This window comes from Erythrolamprus reginae, chromosome 1 (genome assembly GCF_031021105.1).
Source record: "Erythrolamprus reginae isolate rEryReg1 chromosome 1, rEryReg1.hap1, whole genome shotgun sequence".
NCBI lineage: Eukaryota > Metazoa > Chordata > Lepidosauria > Squamata > Dipsadidae > Erythrolamprus > Erythrolamprus reginae.
Genome location: NC_091950.1, coordinates 294,985,790 through 295,006,474, shown reverse-complemented (window position 1 = coordinate 295,006,474; position 20,685 = coordinate 294,985,790). Strand labels below are relative to the sequence as shown.

General features: G+C 36.0%; 1 pseudogene; it reads left to right on the top strand.

Moving 5' to 3' along the window:
* Positions 1 to 9,408: 9,408 nt before the first annotated feature.
* LOC139160911 (small ribosomal subunit protein uS10-like) lies at positions 9,409 to 9,756 on the top strand (annotated as a pseudogene).
* Positions 9,757 to 20,685: the final 10,929 nt, after the last annotated feature.

The window sequence follows — 20,685 nt, the reverse complement described above, 5'->3', positions numbered from 1 at the left end:
CACAAGACAGTGAAGGTTCACAGGTTTGTTTGTTTGAACAGACAACAGGTTAGTGTACTGAACTAGCCGGACCAATTGTTCATTATAATGCTGCTCCCTATGGTCTAAACCAGTGTTTCCCAACCTTGGGAACTTGAAGATATTTGGACTTCAACTCCAGATGAAGTCCAGATATCTTCAAGTTCCCAAGGTTGGGAAACACTGGTCTAAACCTTACACAGTACATATTTAACAGTTGAGTTCAGATTGAACTGAAGTCAAGAGACTGAATTCTAGGTAGCAGATTGCATTTTATAACTACCTAAGCACTACAATGGCATTCTTTCAAAATATGTCTATATAAGGATTCAGAAAATATCGCCGGCTGACTCACCGGCCCCACGGCGCTGTTGCGGAAGGGCCGGGCAGACTCGGACCCTTCCGATGGCGGCCGCCATCTTGTTTTCGGCCGAAATCTCGCGAGGCGAGATTTCGGCCGAGAATGCCCTGCCCACGTGGCTGGGCATGACGTCGGGTCCGGGCGGGGCCTGCTGGCCCTATTTAAGGGACAGCAGGCCGGGAAGAGAGCCTGTTCGCCCGGACCTGGTGCCAAGAGCAGACACCCACCCGCCCTTCCCTATTTTGCAGTGTGCCTAGTGGGTCGCCTTTGGGGCCGAATGGGAATTTTTTGCAGCCTCGCCCATTAGGCCAGGCTGTTTTTTCGCCCATTCCACACTGGGGAGATGGATGTGCGGTTAGGGGGTGTTGGCATTTAATTAGGTTAATTGGCTTACCTCTGGTCATTGGGTAGGCAGGTTAGGGGCGGAAATCTGGGTGGTTTCAGCAACTGCGCGTTCTCCCTTGGGCATCTTTGGGGATGATTGACAGGTTCTCTCCAAGCCCTTGGTGGGTGCTACCTGCGCACTTGGGGGGAACCTGTCTTTGGGTCCCGCTATTGAAGTCCCAGGGTAGGGGTGAGCCGGCGGGACCCCCCTCATGCGAGTGTATGGCAGGGTCTCAGGTGAGGGAGAGGTCCCTCACCTGGACCAGCATCGATTACGCCCATAGTTGCCCAGGAATGTTGACCTTTTACGTCATTTCCGCCCCGGAAGTGTTTGTTTGACCCTGCAGGTTCACTGTTTCCGGGTCATAGTTGAGTATGTTGATTTATGCAAATTTATGCTAATTCATGCTAATTTAATTAATAAATTATGCAAATTTATTATAATAAAATGACCCAAGTTTAAATCCAGCTCTTGTGTCCGAGTCGTTACTCCGTCTCTTCTGCAACATTTTGCAACTTGATTAACAGCACACAAAATTGTCAAAAATACAATAAAAAGAAAACAGTACTTATGATGCCATCTTTGTAAGGGGAATATGTTAACCTTCTCGTGTTCTTACTGATATTTTCCAATTAGGAGGCTATAGGTTAGAAAAAGTATTAGCAAACTGATGTTACTTCTTGCTATAAAACAGGTTCATTTTAATCTCTAACAAATTAAGTCAGAAAGCTCAGTGAAAAGGATAAAAATGAACAGTAACCAACAATGAAGCATTGACAGCTATCAAGGGATTAGATTCATTAGGTTAACCAGTATAATGACAATAAACATGATTACTCAAATAAAAATAAATATTATATTTCTGTTCATACCACTAATGTATCTGGAAATGAATGCACAAGTAGATCAATGTTAAATTGTGAAAGACACATATTATTCATGAGTAATTTCACCTAAATCTGCCAGGAACTAACAATGTAACTGTGTTATCAGAGATTTGTCATCCAAGTTTGTAAATTGCTAGATGGTACTTCTTATTTTAAAAGAACAAAGCAATTAAATACCTTTTAAAAAGTGAAAGATTTGATCAGATTGGTTGGCCCACATAAGTTAATTCTAAAGGCTACTATTTTCCATTATTGAAGGAAACTAGAGAAAAGCCACCATTTCCCCACCTCCCCAATTACATTTTGACATTTTGTGAGAAATTGGGCTGTCTTCTAAAGTCAAATTGCACTGAAGGAATTACAAATATCTTCATGCTAGTTATAAGTCATAATATGACAACATAACAATAATCATTTACACTAGGGTAATTTTCTGATTTTCAATTGGAAACTATTTGAATTAGCCTGTTGTAAGTTAATCAGTTCTGTCCACAAAGCACATCTTAAAATGTATATTGGACTTTATACTTTCATTTTTCAGTTCTTTTATTCTCCAAATCCCAGATTACTTTCAGACAGATTAATTGCAGAGAGGAAATCTGAACTGTGATGGATCAATTGGCTCCACCCAGGAGTCTTAATTTGACTTGTCCTGATCATATATTGCACTAACAAATCAGCCATCAATAGACACATAGACAATTATATAAATAATTACATATACTTTACTCATTGAGGTGTCTTTGGTACTCTCTGAGCTAGCTTGTTTTCTTGCAGACCATTAGAATCTGGTAATATCTAATATATTTCTTTTTTCTAAATCACCATAGCACATACCTAAAATAAAGGAACTGCTGATTCAATTACTCGGTTGCTTAGGACATTTTCATTCCTCAATCAGCACTTCCCTCCTCTCTTTCTTTCTTTCTTTCTTTCTTTCTTTCTTTCTTTTCTTGCTTGCTTGTTTTCTTTTTTCATTCTCATTCATTCATTCATTCAACTTTTATGCCGCCCTTCTCCTTAGACTCAGGGCGGCTTACAACATGTTAGCAATAGCACTTTTTAACAGAGCCAGCATATTGCCCCCACAATCCGAGTCCTCATTTTACCCACCTTGGAAGGATGGAAGGCTGAGTCAACCTTGAGCTGGTAATGAGAATTGAACCGCTGACTTACAGATCTACAGTCAGCTTCAGTGGCGTGCAGTACAGCACTCTACCTGCTGCGCCGCCCCGGCTCAACCCACTTGCCCTGGGTTGACTGACAAAGAGACTTGGAACAAACACTTCAGTTTCCAAGAGATATCCTTCCATCCATTTTCCTGCTATAAAACTGGCATACTTTTCTGTAAATTTCTAAGTGGAAAAATAATGACCTTTATGTACTCTTCATATACAGCCAATAAACAGTAGAGTTAAGACTGTTTTGTGAGATTTAAATTCTATCTTTTCAGCCTCAGTCAATTCTTAACAATCTTGCTAGTTCTTTGATATGCTTCATCCATTTTTACAGGATGGTGAAATCTATGCTATATTCATGTCTCCCAGGAGGGTTTACTCAAAACTGGAGAGAACAAGATTTCACCTTTTGTAAATCATGTCAAATTGTATGATTTAGCTTTAAGCATGTGCACTACTCTAAATCATTTCGGTGAAATATGAGCACAAAATAATTTGGACCCATGATATTAGTTGACATAAGTAAGAAAGACCTGCTCCCGAACGATTCCCATTTTTTCATTTAATGCCCTCTGTAAAAATTGCCACTACAGTGGTATTACAGTGTTGGAATTTCAGGTTTTCCAATTTATTCAGAATGCTGTGGGATGGCTAATGGTCCTTGCAGTTATTATCTCTCAATTAAGCCCAAATAAAAAGAGAACAAAATAAATACAACATGGAAGCAGCACCTAGGGGCTTGGAGAAATGAATCCAAATGTGAGCCAAGGAGTCAAATTTAATAGCTGCTTCCATTCTAAAAGAGCACTTCTGGGAGATAGCAGTCTTCAATACTCTTGATGGTTTCTTTCTTTCTGTAATGAGAGCACTCTTTTCAAAATAGGTGATTCAAAAGAGCGAAGGCTTTTTTCTGACAAGGCCAAGCACACTGATGCTTACAGCTGACTTTGTGTCAAAGAGTTATAATCTCATCACAAAACAACATCCACAGTGATCTTAACAGAGCTTTAGCATATGGAAGATTAGATTAGATTTATTGGATTTATATGCCGCCCCTCTCCGCAGACTCGGGGCGGCTCACAACAATGGTAAAAAACAGTACATAGTAACAAATCTAATATTTAGCAATCTAAATTACAGTTTTAGGTTAAAAAGTCCAAAAAAAAAGAAACCCCAATATATAAAAAACAAGCACACAATAGAATCATACACAAAAACTACATGGGCAAGGGGGAGATGTTTCAATTCCCCCATGCCTGATGGCAGAGGTGGGTTTTAAGGAGTTTGCGAAAGGCAAGGAGGGTGGGGGCAATCCTAATCTCTGGGGGGAGATGGTTCCAGAGGGTCAGAGCCACCACAGAGAAGGCTCTTCCCCTGGGTCCCGCCAGACGACATTGTTTAGTCGACGGGACCTGGAGAAGGCCAACTCTGTGGGACCTAACCGGTCGCTGGGATTCATGCGGCAGAAGGCAGTCTCGCAGATATCCTGGTCCGATGCCATGTAGGGCTTTATAGGTCATAACCAACACTTTGAATTGTGACCGGAAACTGATCGGCAACCAATGCCAATGGAAGAGTGGATACTTTCTTTAAAACGATCTTCCAACTTTCTGGTCAGTTTTGGAACAGCACACCTGCATAGCAAGTTACAGTTTGCAAAACAAATGCCCTTGGTCCTGGATTCCTCCTGGTGATATTTAACCAGCAATTCAATAGCGTAAGAAGCTGCCAGTAAATCATTGTAAATAAATCATTCAGCAACTGACAATAGGAGACCTTAGAAGATTGTCTGAGTATTTATTTATTTATTTTATTTATTTATTTTTATTTATTTATTTTATTAGTCAAACATGTATAGGATAGTAGTTTGTATAAAAATAAGTAAAAAGTATTGATAAAAGAGGACAATAGGACAGTAGGATAGGGATGGTAGGCACAATGGTGTGCTTATGCACGCCCCTTACAGACCTCTGCAGTTGAGTTTAGAGCAGTTTACATTTATTTGTAATCTATTACATACTTGTGTATTGCTGCAGTTGGAGGTGAAGTAGTCAAGTAACAGGAAGGACATTTTGGTGTATGATTTTATGAACTACAGTTAGATTAGATGGGAGGCGACATAGTTGTAAATTGTCTAATTGCAGTAATTCTTGTGTGTGTGTATGTGTGTGTGTGTATGTGTGTTTGTTTGTTTGTTTGTTTTAGGAATCTATCAGCAGTAACAGAGTCCTGAATCTTTTTGCTGATGTTGTTATTCAGTGAATGGAAAATTGCATAAAGTTCACAGGGAGAAGTTTAGGCCACTTCAAACCAATTGGTTCTTTGGAACGGTGAGAATAATTATTGTATTGATGGATTACTGATCACCACAGAATCCTACTTTATCATACCACATTTTGGCAATGGTTGCTGAAAAACAAGTCTGCAAAAAAAAAATAGATGTGAACAATTACTTGATGCCCTAATGGACAAAGAGTAAAACTTGTTGCATGGTAGACAATGGAATATGCAGCAACAGCATGAACAAAGTAAGTTACTGTCTGAGACATGGATGTTTAAGAATGATGGCTGTCATGTTGCTATTATTATCACACCACAATCTCATCATTTAATCAAACAATCATTGGACTCAAAGGTGGATTAACAATCATTGGAAAGGATGAAATGAATGCCAGATCCATCATTGCATCTTATTGAAGCCCATTACATATTCTATTATCTATGGAAGGAATTGTGAAAGCAAATCCTGCCAGTAGCATCAGCCGTCAAGTGCAGTGCTACTTCCAAGAGAAATTAAGTTCATCAGAAACAACAACAACTTCATTTTCTTCTGCATAATTCCAATCTTATTAACATCACTATGCATTTAGTTGAATGCTTTCACTGGCAGAGGTGTCTCATCCAGCATTTGAATTATAGCATCACTATACTTATATTTATTTACATGCCACTTCTTCATAAATTGTTCGCATGAAATAAATTACACATTTCTAAAATAGATAAATGAAATCATGAAATTTTTGTACATAGATATGTACAGATGCACTAATATAATATTGTAGGGAAATAGAAACCATTTTATTCTTTTCCATCCTAATACAGGTTGCAATTGAAATCTGAATTATTTCATTTTCCCATCCAGTCTATCATTCTTAATATCACCTGAAATCTATCAATGGAGACATATATCTAACAACATCTGAAATTATAAATAAATTCACTATGAACAGAAGATACACATACTTGCACCAGAGAAAATTAAGAGAAGATATGATTGTGCACTAGAAATGCACAATATCTAAATAAAGAAATATCTAAAAAGTTGCCACATGCAAATTGGAAATATGTATTCTTGATTGAAATCAAGGCTAATACAAAGATCCACAGATTTAACAGATGGAGATCAAGCCTTGATTTCAGGCCAAAGTTTTGGTGATGAAAGAAATTACACAATGTAGTTATCCACCTAATATAATGGTGCATTCTCCCACACTGGAGATGTTCAAATGGGGACTGCATGGCCATTGTTGGAAAAGATTTGATGGATTCCTGCATGGACATAAAGATGAACAGTATGACCTAAAACACCCCTTCCTACTCATACATTGTATGAATCTTTAATAGAAAAATAAGTACAAATCAGATTGCATTACAAAGAAGTGCTGAATATTATCTTTCTAAGTGTTTTTCTGTCTCAGTGGATGCATGAAATCCAAAGAAAGCCAAGTGTGAAGTAATTGTTCAGGATTCACAGTTGAATGAGAGTTGCTTGATTGTAAAGCTATAGAAATAACACTACATATTTTTGGCACTCAGTAGATTTTGATTACCCAGACAGTGACAGAATAAATTTGCATTTTCATAAGAATAGTCCTTCTTAAAGAGCTCAAGCAATAGAAATCATTCCCATGGCAACATTCAGAAGGCTATTTCTTACAATTATATTCATAGTGGAACGATGACCCTCAATAGTGAAGGTTTTGATGTAATATACTGTATATACTGCTCAAAAAAATAAAGGGAACACTCAAATAACACATCCTTGATCTGAATGAGTGAAATATTCTCATTGAATACTTTGTTCTGTTCAAAGCTGATTGTGCACAACAGCATATGAAAATGATTGTCAATCAGTGTTGCTTTCTAAGTGGACAGTTTGATTTCAAAGAAGTTTGATTTACTTGGAGTTATATTGTGTTGTTTAAGTGTTCCCTTTATTTTTTTGAGCAGTGTACATTGATCTATGCTGTGAAAAATTTAAAGTATACACTTTTAAATAAATTAATTTGGTATGAAGTATTATGAATCTGAATCTGTCTTCAATTCCTATGTAAAGGAAGGAAGGAAGGAAGGAAGGAAGGAAGGAAGGAAGGAAGGAAGGAAGGAAGGAAGGTCATTTCACAATTCACCAGCATGGGGTATGTTTTCAATATCAAGAGAAATGGCCTCCTGATATACTTTTGGCATTAACATTAATCAGTATTTTCCTGGCCCCTCCAAGTTGTTTGAAATATGGAGAAAATTTTGAAGAAATGTAAAATTTCTAGCTAGGAAAAGCTATCTAGAAATTTCTAGCTAGGAAAAGTTATATGAAAATATTTTTCAGGTATCTGAGTGAGTTTTTTACAGAAGAAAGAAGACTTGCTGTTCATTCACCCATAATACAGGGAATAATAAACTCAAATTTCCAGAAACCATTCTTAACAGTAAGAGCAGTTATCCACAGAGAAGATGGACAACTGTCTATTAGGATAATTTAAAATTGTTCCTCTCCTGTGCTCAGTCTTAATTCTAAACTCCCTGAAAATAAAAGGCTCATAAGACATTATTATAAACAATAAATTATTATTATTATTATTATTATTATTATTATTATTAATTATTTAGAACTTATTTGAATTGCCTTATTGTTCCATCACTACAGCATGCAGGCAACCATGCTTGAAGGGTAAAAATGGGGTTGACACTATTTGTCACCATAAATCTGTCACACAAATCAAGGCAACATCAGTGTGTGTTTTTCTGTTCCAAAGTCCACTTTTCCATATTAGGTCACTCTGCACAATACTATATAAAATAGGGTACTTTATTTGTTGCAGGGTAACTCTGGGAATTCATTGTCTATTCAGTTTACTCAGTATTTTATTTATTTTATTGATTGATTGATTGATTGATTTTGTCCAATACACAATGAGGGTTTTAGTGGGTATACACATAATAAAATACATAATGAAGGTTAAAGAGGATATACTTATAGTAAAATATATCCAAGAAAGAAGAGAAGAGAAGATATAGGAATAAAACATATCAATGAAAGAATAGAAGAAGTGATATAGGAATAGAAGAAAGGTATAGGAGATATAGAAGAGCAATAGGACAGGGTACGGAAGGTACTCTAGTGCACTTATGCACACCACTTACTGATCTCTTAGGAATCTGGATAGGTCAACCATGGATAATCTAAGGGTAAAGTGTTGGGGGTTTGGGGATGACACTATGGAATCCGGTAATGAGTTCTACGCTTTGACAACTCGGTTATTAAAGTCATATTTTTTACAGTCAAGTTTGGAGCCGTTAATATTAAGTTTAAATATGTTGTGTGCTCTGTCTTGTGTTGTTGTGGTTGAAGCTGAAGTAGTCGCTGACTTTTACCATAAATTTAATAAAATAGGAGCATAGCAATAGCACTTAGAATGATATACAGCTTCAGAGTGCTTTACAGCCCTCTCTAAGCAATTTATAGAATCAGCATATTGCCCCCAACAATCTGGGTCCTCATTTTACTAATCTTGGAAGGATGGAAGGCTGAGTCAACCTTGAACCAGGGAGAATCAAACTTGCTGCCAGTGGGCAGAATTAGCCTCTGATACGGAATTCCAACCACTGTACTGCCACGATTTCTATTAGTAAAATCATTCCAGGATTTGCTTTGTAAATAAAATGTTGTTAACAAATATTGACTCAGTTGTATGAACATTCCTTCCTATGTGAACTAGCAATTACATTCTTGGGACTGGCCTACAGCAAAGTGAAACATGTTGTTTGAGGTGGACAGGAATGTTTCAGGTGATATAACACAAACTATTTGCTTCTGAAATCGAGCAGAAAAATACATCTTGAGATTGGTTTGACACTGAGAAAAGGATTAATATAAGGTATTGTTATCTGTTTCTGCCTTCCTGTAATAGTTGCTTGCCTAGCTCTAGGATTACATTAATTCTCCCTTTAGCTTTCAGACATTTGCTGTCTTCTCAAAAATACGGTAGTAAAGCCAAGGAATTTGCCCATTCAAGATTTGTGCTTACAAGAGCATAGTATTAGGACATGTGGCTTTATGCACACGTCTACACATCTTTTTTGGAATCAATAATACATCTAATGGGCTGGAGGAATGACCACAGGGAACAGGAAGAAGAACCACCAGCAAGACAACTATCAGTTAAAAGAATACGAGTCTCTCCTTTGGATCGTTGTCAATATTGTGGTTCCTTCTTTGTTTCCTGACTTACCACTGTTCCCTGGGCTTCTGATGCTCACTTAAGATGGGGTTAAGTCAGTCAGGAAAGCTTCATGGCAACTATGGCTTTTAAAAATACTGGGAAGACCCCTGTGGAACAAGAAGTAGCAATTCATCGAATCAGAATTATTTTGACAAATTAGAATGTGAAGTCTCTTGAAAAGGTTTGTGGAAATTTCATCAGAGGTGCTAGAGAAAAAAATCTAAAAGTGAAAGGGCCTGTTCGTATGCCTACTAAGACTCTGTGAATCACTACGAGAAAAACACTATGTGGTGAAGATTCCAAAACTTGGGATGATTTCCAAATGTGCTTCACTGATTTACACATTCCTTCAGAGATTGTCAAACATATAACATCTATCAGCATTGAACCTGGGGTGGAAGTTGAAGTTACTGTTGCTAATGCTTAAATGATTGTTACATGTATCAATAAAAGCTGTTAAGTTTTTATCATTTTTAAAAATAATAAAAATAAAAAAGGATCTGAGTCTGGGAAAGAAATATAATTTGAGGAAGTGTTCTGAAAGAACTGTCCTTAATTATCATGAAGATAAAGGAATGGAAAGGAAGCATATTTCAACTTGCAATTTTCAGTTATGATAACAATATAAAAAAGTAGTATTAGAGGGCATAACTTTGGTTTCTTAGTCTCATCTAGCTTGAAGGGCTGACAAAAGGACAGGATATGTTTCCTGCTGTGAAGAATTACAGCTGCAGCTCATTCATTCAGTAATATTGAATTATAAATCAAATAATTAATAAATACAATTATGCTTCTTTTGGATAATGTGTAGTTTGGTGCTTAGGTGATGATAGTACTTAAATGACCCACAGGTACAATTACTTGTTCACTATCAAGCAAACATGGAATTATCCTTATTATCGCCTTTAGTTAACCTGGATAAATGGCTCCCAATATTCAAAGGATATGTGCCAACACAGAGAGCAGAAAGTCAGCAGCAATTTAGTTCTTATTTCTCATTATATATTTCAGCCATGCGTATCTACAAAAACATGAACTCCTATTAATATATTAATTTATGCACACCCTGAACAATTTTCATAATGCCATTCAAATATATTGCCATTATGACACTTAATGCTATTTTGTTAAATGGAATTGAATTTTTTTAAATATCATTTTACATAATTTTATCATTAGAGTTCAGGACCAAGGCAAAAACAAAAACAAACAAACAAAAAAGAAAACCTCCCAACAAACTAATTTGTGCTTTGGTATGCTGAGTGTTTTGTCTGCATTATTGTTCTTTGCCATTATTTCTTATTATTATCTCATCTGTTCTTACCACCTGTCACTTGGTTATGGCCATATAATTTTTGTACATGCACACAAATCAGGAACACATTGTCTATGATTACCTGGAGTCCATTTGTTCAGAAAAAAATAATCATTAATCCCATTCTTCTGAAGACCATGTTGCCACTTGTTCACACTATATTTAGTACATATGAATAGCTAGAAAACCTAATTTGAAAGAGTTTTTAATTCATTGCAGCCACATAGAAAGTCACTGGTTATTTTCTAGGATATTAGAAGAGTGACTTGATTGTCTTCTTATCTATAAACATAAACTCAATTCCATGATAATATAATTACATCATTGCTTAGCTTTGGCTGAAGAGGAATGTCAAGCTCTCTGACTAAGTTTTTGATTTATATCAAATGACTGATGGCAGGAAAAAGGCTGTGCAGATATAAACTAATCCTATAATGAGACAACATATCTTCTTGACAAAAGTCACCCAGACAAATTGTTGACTCAGAGTTCACATACACATTACATTTGCTGAACATTTTTAGAGAAAATTCTAGTTCAAATTTCCAGTTCTTTATTATGAACCCTAATTTTGGAAGAAAGTAAAGTAATATTCTCATCCAGCCTGGATTAGAGGGAAGTATATATCTGCAATTGTATAACTCTAAAATATATTTATTTATATATTTTCATTGAATGATTTACACAACTCCTTGATTTACAAAAGACTTTGTAAGGCAACTTACAAGGAGGGTTAAAATGTACATTGACAAAGCAATAACAAAGTGATCTGTTTTATTATATAAATTGGGCACTTACCCAATTTACACAGATTGCAAACTAATGCAGAACGATCTTTTGTTTTGATTAGCAAGCTTGTCTGTGCATACAGAGCTAACTGAGCAAGACATAGTAATAGCTTCTCTCTCACCTTGTCAAAAACCCATCAAATTTAAAAGTATCAAAGTACAGTGAAACCTCGGCTAGTGAACGCCTTTGCTAGCAAACATTTTGGATAACAACCAAAAATGTTGTTAAAAATTTGCACCGGATACCGAACAAAATTCAGATACCGAACAGCCACATCACCCACATGTGACCCACCAGAAAGCGACAAAAAAGAGAAGTCACCTCCGATTTTACAATGCCACATGTTCTCATGTGGTGCATTGTGGGGGGGTTTTCTCCCCCCCCAGCACATTGTCCCTCACTTCCACTCTCTCTCTTTACCTCTTATGTCTCTGCCTTCATCTCTCTCTCTCTTTTGGGAAATCCTCAACAGGGGCTCCGGGAGGCTCTGCTCTGCACACAGCAGCAAAATGTCACTTTGGCGGGGATGAGGCAGGCACTCCGCTGAGTTAACCAGTCCTGGTGGCAGTGGTGGCAACTGCTGAGGTGGCTCTGGTGGCTTCCCTTCGAGGACAGGGGTGGCAGTGGTAGGGGCCTGGGGCATGGACATGATGTTCCTGGCGCTGCTGCTCCTCGAAGGGAAGCCACTGAATGAAAGTTGCTTGATTGATTGCCGCTGCCAGGACCGGCTAACTCAGTGGTGCACCAGCCTTGTCCCTGCCAAAGCAACACTTTGTTGCTGGATGTGGAGCAGAGCCACTGGGAGCCACTAGCGAGGATTCCCCAAGAGAAAGAAATGAAGGCAGGGAGACGAAACGTAAAGAGAGGTGGGGGGAAATGAGGGACAATGTGTGTGGGGGGGAGAGAAAAAATCCTATTTTGTGTATTTTCGTTTATCGAGGTGGTCCTGGAATGGAACACCCATGATAAATGAGGGATTACTGTATTAGTGAGTCAACAGGGGCTGGAAACCAATTACATCTATTTCCTTTATTTCTTATAGGGAAAATTGTGTTGGATACCGAACATTTCGGGCATCGACCAACTTTCCAGAATGAATTGTGGTTGTTAGCTGAGCTTCCACTGTACTACAAAAGGCTATTTTCAGATACCATAGCTTATGTAGCAATTCATATTTTTTTCTGTTTGTGCACATGCATTTAAAAATGGTCTTCTGTGCAGCACAAAGTGATATAAAGCTACAGTTTGCCATAATAAAATGTATGATGTTAATGTTTTGTGTATTGCATTGTAAGAATGATTCAGAAATTAAATGAAATTGCTTAAACAGTCATACAGTTCTTTCTTGCAATTAAAATATAACTTTTAACAACATAGCTCCACTTCAAGGATAGAGTGTAAAACAATCCATTTTATAATATGTACAAATAACATTTTGTAAGGCCTCAAGGTAGGTAAGACCAGGTGTTTCCTCAACCCTCTCTTATCCCAAACAAATTCAGAGTTGGTTACCCACAAGTTACTTACACAGAGTGAGTATCTTTCTCACCCCATCTTCCTAACTTAGGCTAATTGAACCGTTCTTGCATTCTTTCTGCAAGTTTATCTACAATTTCCTCTACACATTCTCATGTTGAGGCAAGGACTGCAAACAATGAGGTAAGAGGGAAACATATAAAAATTGTGATCATTCCAAGATGAATAGAGATAATGTATAAAGCAGTTGTTGAGTGTCAATAGACATTCTCACACTATGGAATTGACTTACAATATATATGACATTCCTGTTCAAACAATATGATTTAGAACGAAAGTTGTTTTGATGAATAAAAATTCGCTTATTTTTTTAAATTAAAATCTTAGTTTAGTCACCCCGGTTACATTTGTGTTAATAAAAGAATGCTTTCAAGAGCTAAAGTATTCCCTACAAATGTTTGAAGTTTTATTTTTCTGAAGTTGGATTTGTTTTTATTTACTCTTCAATGTACAAATTTATAGTCACAAAGTAGCAGGTCATGGCCCTCAACAATGCATATACAATGGCTTATTTATTTATTGTTTGAATTTCAATTCATTATTTCAGTTTATTATTTCCAACATCACATGACTCTGAATGGCTAACAATTAAAAGTTGAAAAGAGATGTAAAAGAAAAGAACATTTATTAGAGGGGGGGGTAGGGTACTGTTGACCAGAAGATGCAACCAAATAAAACAAAAAACCCAAAGGGACTGACCCAAGGCCTGGAAGCACAACTAGATCTTTAACAATTTGTGGAAAGTCAAAAGGATGGGGCAGTACGGATCTCTTTCTATTGTGTAATGTTTTGAGGTACACCATTTAATAAAATATTTCTGAGTCTTATAAACTATGATTTTCCTTCCACTTTTTATTTTTATTTATTTTTATTTTTTTTGTCAAACATGTACAAAATAGTAGGTATTGGTATGAACATAAACAAAACAAGGTAAATACACATAAATTTGGACAATAGGACAGCAGGACAGGGATGGTAGGCACAGTGGTGTGCTTATGCATGCCCCTTACACACCTCTTAAGAATGGGGTGAGGTTGACTTTAGTTAGTATAAAGTTAAAGTTTTGGGGTTTGAGGAGGAAGATACAGAGTCAGGTAATGCATTCCAGGCATTTATCATTCTGTTGCTGAAATCGTATTTTCTGCAGTTGAGTTTCAAGTGGTTTACATTAAGTTTGAATTGATTGTGTGCTCATGTATTGTTCTGGTTGAGGCTGAAGAAATCATTGATAGGTAGGACATTGTGGTAAATGATTTTATGAACTACATTTAGGTCACATCAAAGGCAATGAAGCTATAGCCTATCTAAGTCCCAAATTTCAAGTCTGATGCAATAATGTATTCTGTTGCAAGCAGAGGAGTGGAGGACTCTTCTTGTGAAATATTTTTGGACTCTCTTGATTGTATTGATATCCGTTATGCAGTGTGGGTTCCAGACAGTTGAGCTGTATTCCAGAATTTGTCTAGCAAATGTTTTGCTAGCTCTGGTTATTAGTGTAATATTGCCAGAGAAGAAGTTATGGTTGACCCTGCTGTTCTGTTCGGGTCGTATGTGACCCGAAGCCAAGTTTGAGTCCCTGTAAAAAATTTTCCCTGCATATCTGAAACTTGAAATTTCATGACTTTTCATCATTTCAGGGGTTCTCTCTATGAGAATTTTTTTTGGGGGGTGGGGGGCTTAGTTTTTGCTGAGCAAAAAAAGTTCCTAATGTTATGTTCGGGTCACATACGACCCGGACCGAAAACACTTCATTTGAAGTGCTTATGTTTGGTCAATTTGAAAACTTTTTTCACTTGGAAAGTAGTCTGAACATTTCTGCACACAATGATATGAAAATTGAAATGAAAAAATTAATCCTTATTGGTTTATTTTGCACATAAATGTGCCGCCCCCCCCGTTTTTGTGATTTTTTTTTCAATTTATGGATAGTTTTGCTTGCAAAATCCATTCTATTTTACTGGAGTTGGTGTGGGATTGGTAGCTTGAACATTTCTGAATATAAGAAAAATATAAAGGAACTGAAAAAAATGATTCTTACTGGTTTTTTAACATCAGAAATAAGGCCTCCCCCCCCCTCGGCTGCTTGCAATCATTTTCACTTTTTATTTTTTTATGCTCCAAATCCGAAATATTCTTTAAAATCTTAGGCATTCATTTACTCAATTTAACAATGCTGGTCATCAAAAAATATTTTTGGGGTGGTGGCTAATTGTTTTCTGGGCCAAAAAAAATCATAACTTCAAATCTGTTTCTGTTCGTATATGACAGGACCAAAAATATTTTTTTTAGGTACTTGAATTTAATCTTTTTGAAAACTTTTTCAACTGGAAAACTAGTTTGAACATTTATGAACATAATGATATGAAAATTGAACTGGAAAAATTGAGACTTATATTTTTATTTTGATCAAAAAGCCCCTCCCCCCATCCTTTTTGAATTTCGTGTCAATTTATATTTTTTAAGGCTACAAATCCCTAAGGAATTTCCCCCAAAAGGTTTGATATACTAAATTGAACAATCCTGAACATAAGAAAAATATAAATGAACTGAAAAAAATGACTCTTATTGGTTTATTGTTTTATACTCGAGTATAAGCCTACTCGAGTATAAGCCTATTTGAGTATAAGCATGGGGGCCCATTTATGAGCAAAATAAACCAATAAGGATCATTTTTTCAGTTTAATTTTCATATCATTATGTTCAGAAAGGTTCAAGCTACCAATCCCACACCAAAATAGAATAGTAAAATAGAATGCATTTTGCAGGCAAAATTATCAATAAACTCAAAAGTTTTGATATACTAAATTGAACAATCCTAAACATAAGAAAAATAGAAATGAACTGAAAAAAAATGATTCTTATTGGTTTATTTTTGAATATAAGACCATATCATTTTATACTCGAGTATAAGCCTACTCGAGTATAAGCCTATTTGAGTATAAGCATGGGGGCCCATTTATGAGCAAAATAAACCAATAAGGATTAATTTTCTCAGTTCAATTTTCATATCATTGTGTGCAGAAATGTTCAAGCTACCAATCCCACACCAACTTTAGTAAAATAGAATGGATTTTGCAAGCAAAACTATCCATAAATTGAAAAAACTTTCACAAAAACGGGGGGGGAGGCACATTTATGTGCAAAATAAACCAATAAGGATTAATTTTTTCAGTTCAATTTTCATTCCATTGTGTGCAGAAATGTTCAAACATGTTTCCAGGTGAAAAAAGCTTTCAAAAAGACCAAACATAAGCACTGCAAATGAAGAGTTTTCGGTCCGGGTCAGGGTGACCCGGGAACATAACATTAGGAACTTTTTTCGAACAGAACAGCATTAACTCTTAGTGCCTTTTTGGCAATGTTGTTATAGTGGGTTCTAGCACTTAGGTCATTAGATATGAGTACTCCAAGGTCCTTGACAGAGTGAGGGTCATCTATAAGGTTGTGTCCTCCAAGCTTGTATTTGGTGTTCTGATTCCTTTTGCTGATATGTAAGACAGAGCATTTATTGGTTAAGATTTGAAGTTGCCAGTTGCCTGATGATTCTGATACATGGTAGAGGTATTTTTTAAGAGTACCAGTATTGTCAGTAGTGTTAAATAATTTAATACTGTCATCAAAGACAATATAGTTGCCTGTAATATGATCACAGATGTCAATTTTGTAAAGCAGTGTTTCCCAAAGTGTGGTACATGTACCCCCTGGACTACGGGAAGAGTTTGGTGGGGATAAGCGTTCAGAAAAAGTTCTGAAATACCTCTTGCTTTTTCCAATTTCATATTTATGTGAAGTTGCTTTTTCAGCATTTGTAGACATTAAGTCGAAAAAAAGAAACAGACTATTGGACATGGAACTGCATCTCAGATTAAAATTAACAATCAGGGACCAAATTATGATGATCTGTCATCTCAGCACAAACAATTTCATCCTTCTCATTGATCCAAATAAATGTTCTTTATAATATAATTTTGTTTATATTTTATTATGAATAATTTTATTATCATTTTGTATATGTACCAAAAAAATAAAAAATAAAAATATTTTGATTGTTATTAAAATACATCCATTTTTTGACGAGGGGCACGAAGTGTTATAAAAATTATAGAAGGTGTACAAATATGTCAAATGTTTGGGAAACACTGATGTAAAGTATGAATAGTATTGGTCCTAAAACATTGCCTTGAGGGGCACGACTGTTGACAGGTATGGGATTTGATAGGGAACTCCTTATTTTAACTCCCTATTTTAATAACTTGGTGTCTGTTTGACAAAAATTCAGTTATACAATCATTAAGGGGACCACAGATGCCATAGGATTTGAGTTTCAGAAGAGGTTTGTCATGTATCACTGAATCAAAGGCTTACATAAGTCTATTTAAATTATGTCTATTGTTTTACCCTGATTGAGATTTGTAGTCCATATGTTTTTGCAGTGTAGGAGTTGCAGGTTAGAGGATAATTTTTTTCTGAAACCAAATTATTTGTTAGAAAGCAGGTTGTTAGTTTCTAGGTGAAGGGTACTGGATTGGTTTATGATTGATTCCATGATTTTGCAGGTGATGCAACATAAAAAGATTGCTCTGTAATTTTCAACATTATTTGGATCTCCTTTTTTGACTGTAACTAGTGACAATAAGTTGGGTAAGAAGCTAGTTCTGAAGGATTTTTCAAAAATTATGCTTAAAGGATCAATTACTTTTTAAAGAAATATGCACATAGTCCATTGGGTCCAATAGATAGGGGTGGCTTTAAGTTGTGTAAAGCCTTTTCAACATTATCTTCTGTAAAATCAATTTGTGTTAGATTGTTGTAGTTATTTGTGGTATGTCTAGGAAATATTGGGCGTGGGCCATTGCTGTTTCCAAAGACTGAGCTGAAGAATGTGTTAAAGATGTTGGCTTTAATGGCTCCATCATTATATTCTTTACCATTCAGTCCATTTAGAAATGGAATGGAACTTGAGTCTTTGAGTTGGTTATTAACAAAGTTATAGAAGGTGCATGTGGATTTCATGCACAGAAAGTTTTCTTCTTGATTGGTGTGGTAATTGGTGCATTCAGTCTTTATTTGGTGGCATAGATTTTTGTAGCGGCTTTTAAACTAGTAATTCTAGATTTTGTGGCCCTTTTGGGATGGAAGCTAGATGAATACAAATATATTAAGGGATTAATATGCTTATGATCTAAGCCAGTTCTTATACATCATTTGTAAATGTAATGCACTGTAGTATCCCAAAAATGATTTTGTAGTTTAAATTGAGCTAAGCCAGGTTGATCACCAAATAAGAGGTATTTAATTTTGTCACAGTTTCTGGACATATATTGAGCGAATAAATATTTCATCAGTGTAAGTTGCTCCTGAAGGAAAAGAAAATGTTTTATGAACACTAGTTGTATCAACTTCTTTTGTATATTGCCCTTGTAAACCATAGCTGTGTAGTACCACATGTCCCAATATATAAATATAATCTGTCTTCTGATACAGAAATGCTATAAATTATTGTTGCAGCTATAAAATGCTGCTTTACATGATACAGATCACTGGCTTTTAATTTTTTTAATGTTTGTTTCAATTCAAAAGACTCTTTGAGATTGACTAAAAAGCAATACATGTAATTGACTGACTGATTGATTGATAGTGGACTCTAAGGAAACACTCTAGTTCACAATAAGTTCTGTATTAACTATTTGGAAATGAGTATATACAAGACATATTTTCAAGGGGAAAATAATTCCAGCAGTACTGGAGAATGTGTGCGTTTGTGTACTCAAACAAACAAAGAAACCCATCCTCTCGCTGGGATAAATGTTCAACAATCTGAGTCTGGATAAAATGCATTTGTTGGGATAAAATTTCTCATGGGATCCTATTACTTTTTAGGCAGCTATGACAAGCTTTCTTTCCAAAGCAGAAGCTAGACTCCTGCTAATCAATATAGATTCAAAGATAACCAAAAAAAATAAAAGAGCAAGAACTATTTCAGAGTAACAAGCATCAACAAAGAAATCACTGGGTTATTTCACCTTTCTCTTTTGTTGCTGGGTTTTAACTACTGTAACCCAAAACCTGCTGATATCCTCCTGTTAAGTTTCATGTTTGCACTGTAGAAGGTTTGCATTGTTCAGAAAAATAATATTAGTGTTAAGAGTGAAAAAGAGCAAGAATAAATAAATATCTTTCTTTAAGCTGAAATCTAGTTAACAAGTAATTAGTTCCAATTTATTATGATACCTTTATAAATGGCTGTCATCAACTAAATATTTTAATCAAAGATAAATGTATAAATTGAAGACAAAATTCAACCAGTCAGAAATTGAGTTTTGTAATCCAGTGGATTGAGAAAATATGAGTGCAAAAAAATAATAATAAGAAAACCAGACATTGAAACAGGATTTAGGACACAAACAATACCTAGAGGATGGACAAGAAAGAACACAAGAATAAAAGATATGAAATCTATTTATTAAATTTGTATGCTATCCAACTCCCAATATTCATTTCAGAAGTGGGGAAGCATTTGTATTAATCTTCAAGAAAGCTTTAGTTAGATTGGTCAGCTTTAAACAATTGTGTCTGGAAAACAAAAGATCTTCAAAAAATACACTTTTGAAGTTAGTATTGCACTAACTTCAAGCTCAGGCTTGAAATTTTCTTACTATCATTTTTCCTCATAGATCCAAGCTCATAGTAAGAAAATGAATTAGTAATATAAATAATATTTTGAATACTCAAAACTAAACCAAATGACAACATAGAATATATTGAAAGCCAGATTGTGCCTGGAAACACTACTATTGAGCAAGGAACCACATATATTATATCTGTGCATTTTTTTTACTTCAACATTTTTTTTCTTTTCTTGCCCTTTCTACTCTTTATTGAACTTTTTCTTGTTTGTGTTAATTTATGAAACATATTATTTATTTATTTATTTAACTTATTTCTTCAGATAATTGATATGGCTGCCCATTCACTTTAGTGACTCTTGGTGGCAGATTCTGCTTATCTGCCATTACGATTCTATAATATATATTAATTTTATCTTCTTGTTTAAAAGCTTCAACAATATACGCATGTGTTTTTGGTAAACTGCACACAATGGCTTATTAAAAGTTGCACTAGCTCAGAGGTATCAAACTCAAGTGTTGGTTATGACCTATAAAACCCTTCATGGCACCGGACCAGATTATCTCAGGGACTGCCTTCTGCTGCACGAATCCCAGCGACCAGTTAGGTCCCACAGAGTGGGTCTTCTCCGGGTCCCATCAACTAAACAATGTTGTTTGGCTAGACCCAGGGGAAGAGCCTTCTCTGTGGCGGCCCTGGCCCTTTGGAACCAACTCCCCCCAGAGATTAGAATTGCCCCACCCTCCTTGCCTTTCGTAAACTTCTTATAACCCACCTCTGCTGTCAGGCATGGGGGAACTGAGATATTCTTTCCCCCTTTACAATTTACGCATGGTATGTCTGTATGTCTGTTTGGTTTTTATAATAAGGGTTTTTTTAGTTATTTTAGTATTGCATTGGATTGTTACATGTTGTTTTTATCATTGTTGTTAGCCACCCTGAGTCTACGAAGAGGGGTGGCATACAAATCCAATAAATAAATGAATAAATAAGGCCCGTGGGCCAGATATGGGCCACAAGGTGCTTGAATCTGGCCCATCGGGCCGGCCTGGAAACAGCAAAGGACTGGTCCATGGTGCCTCTGCTAGT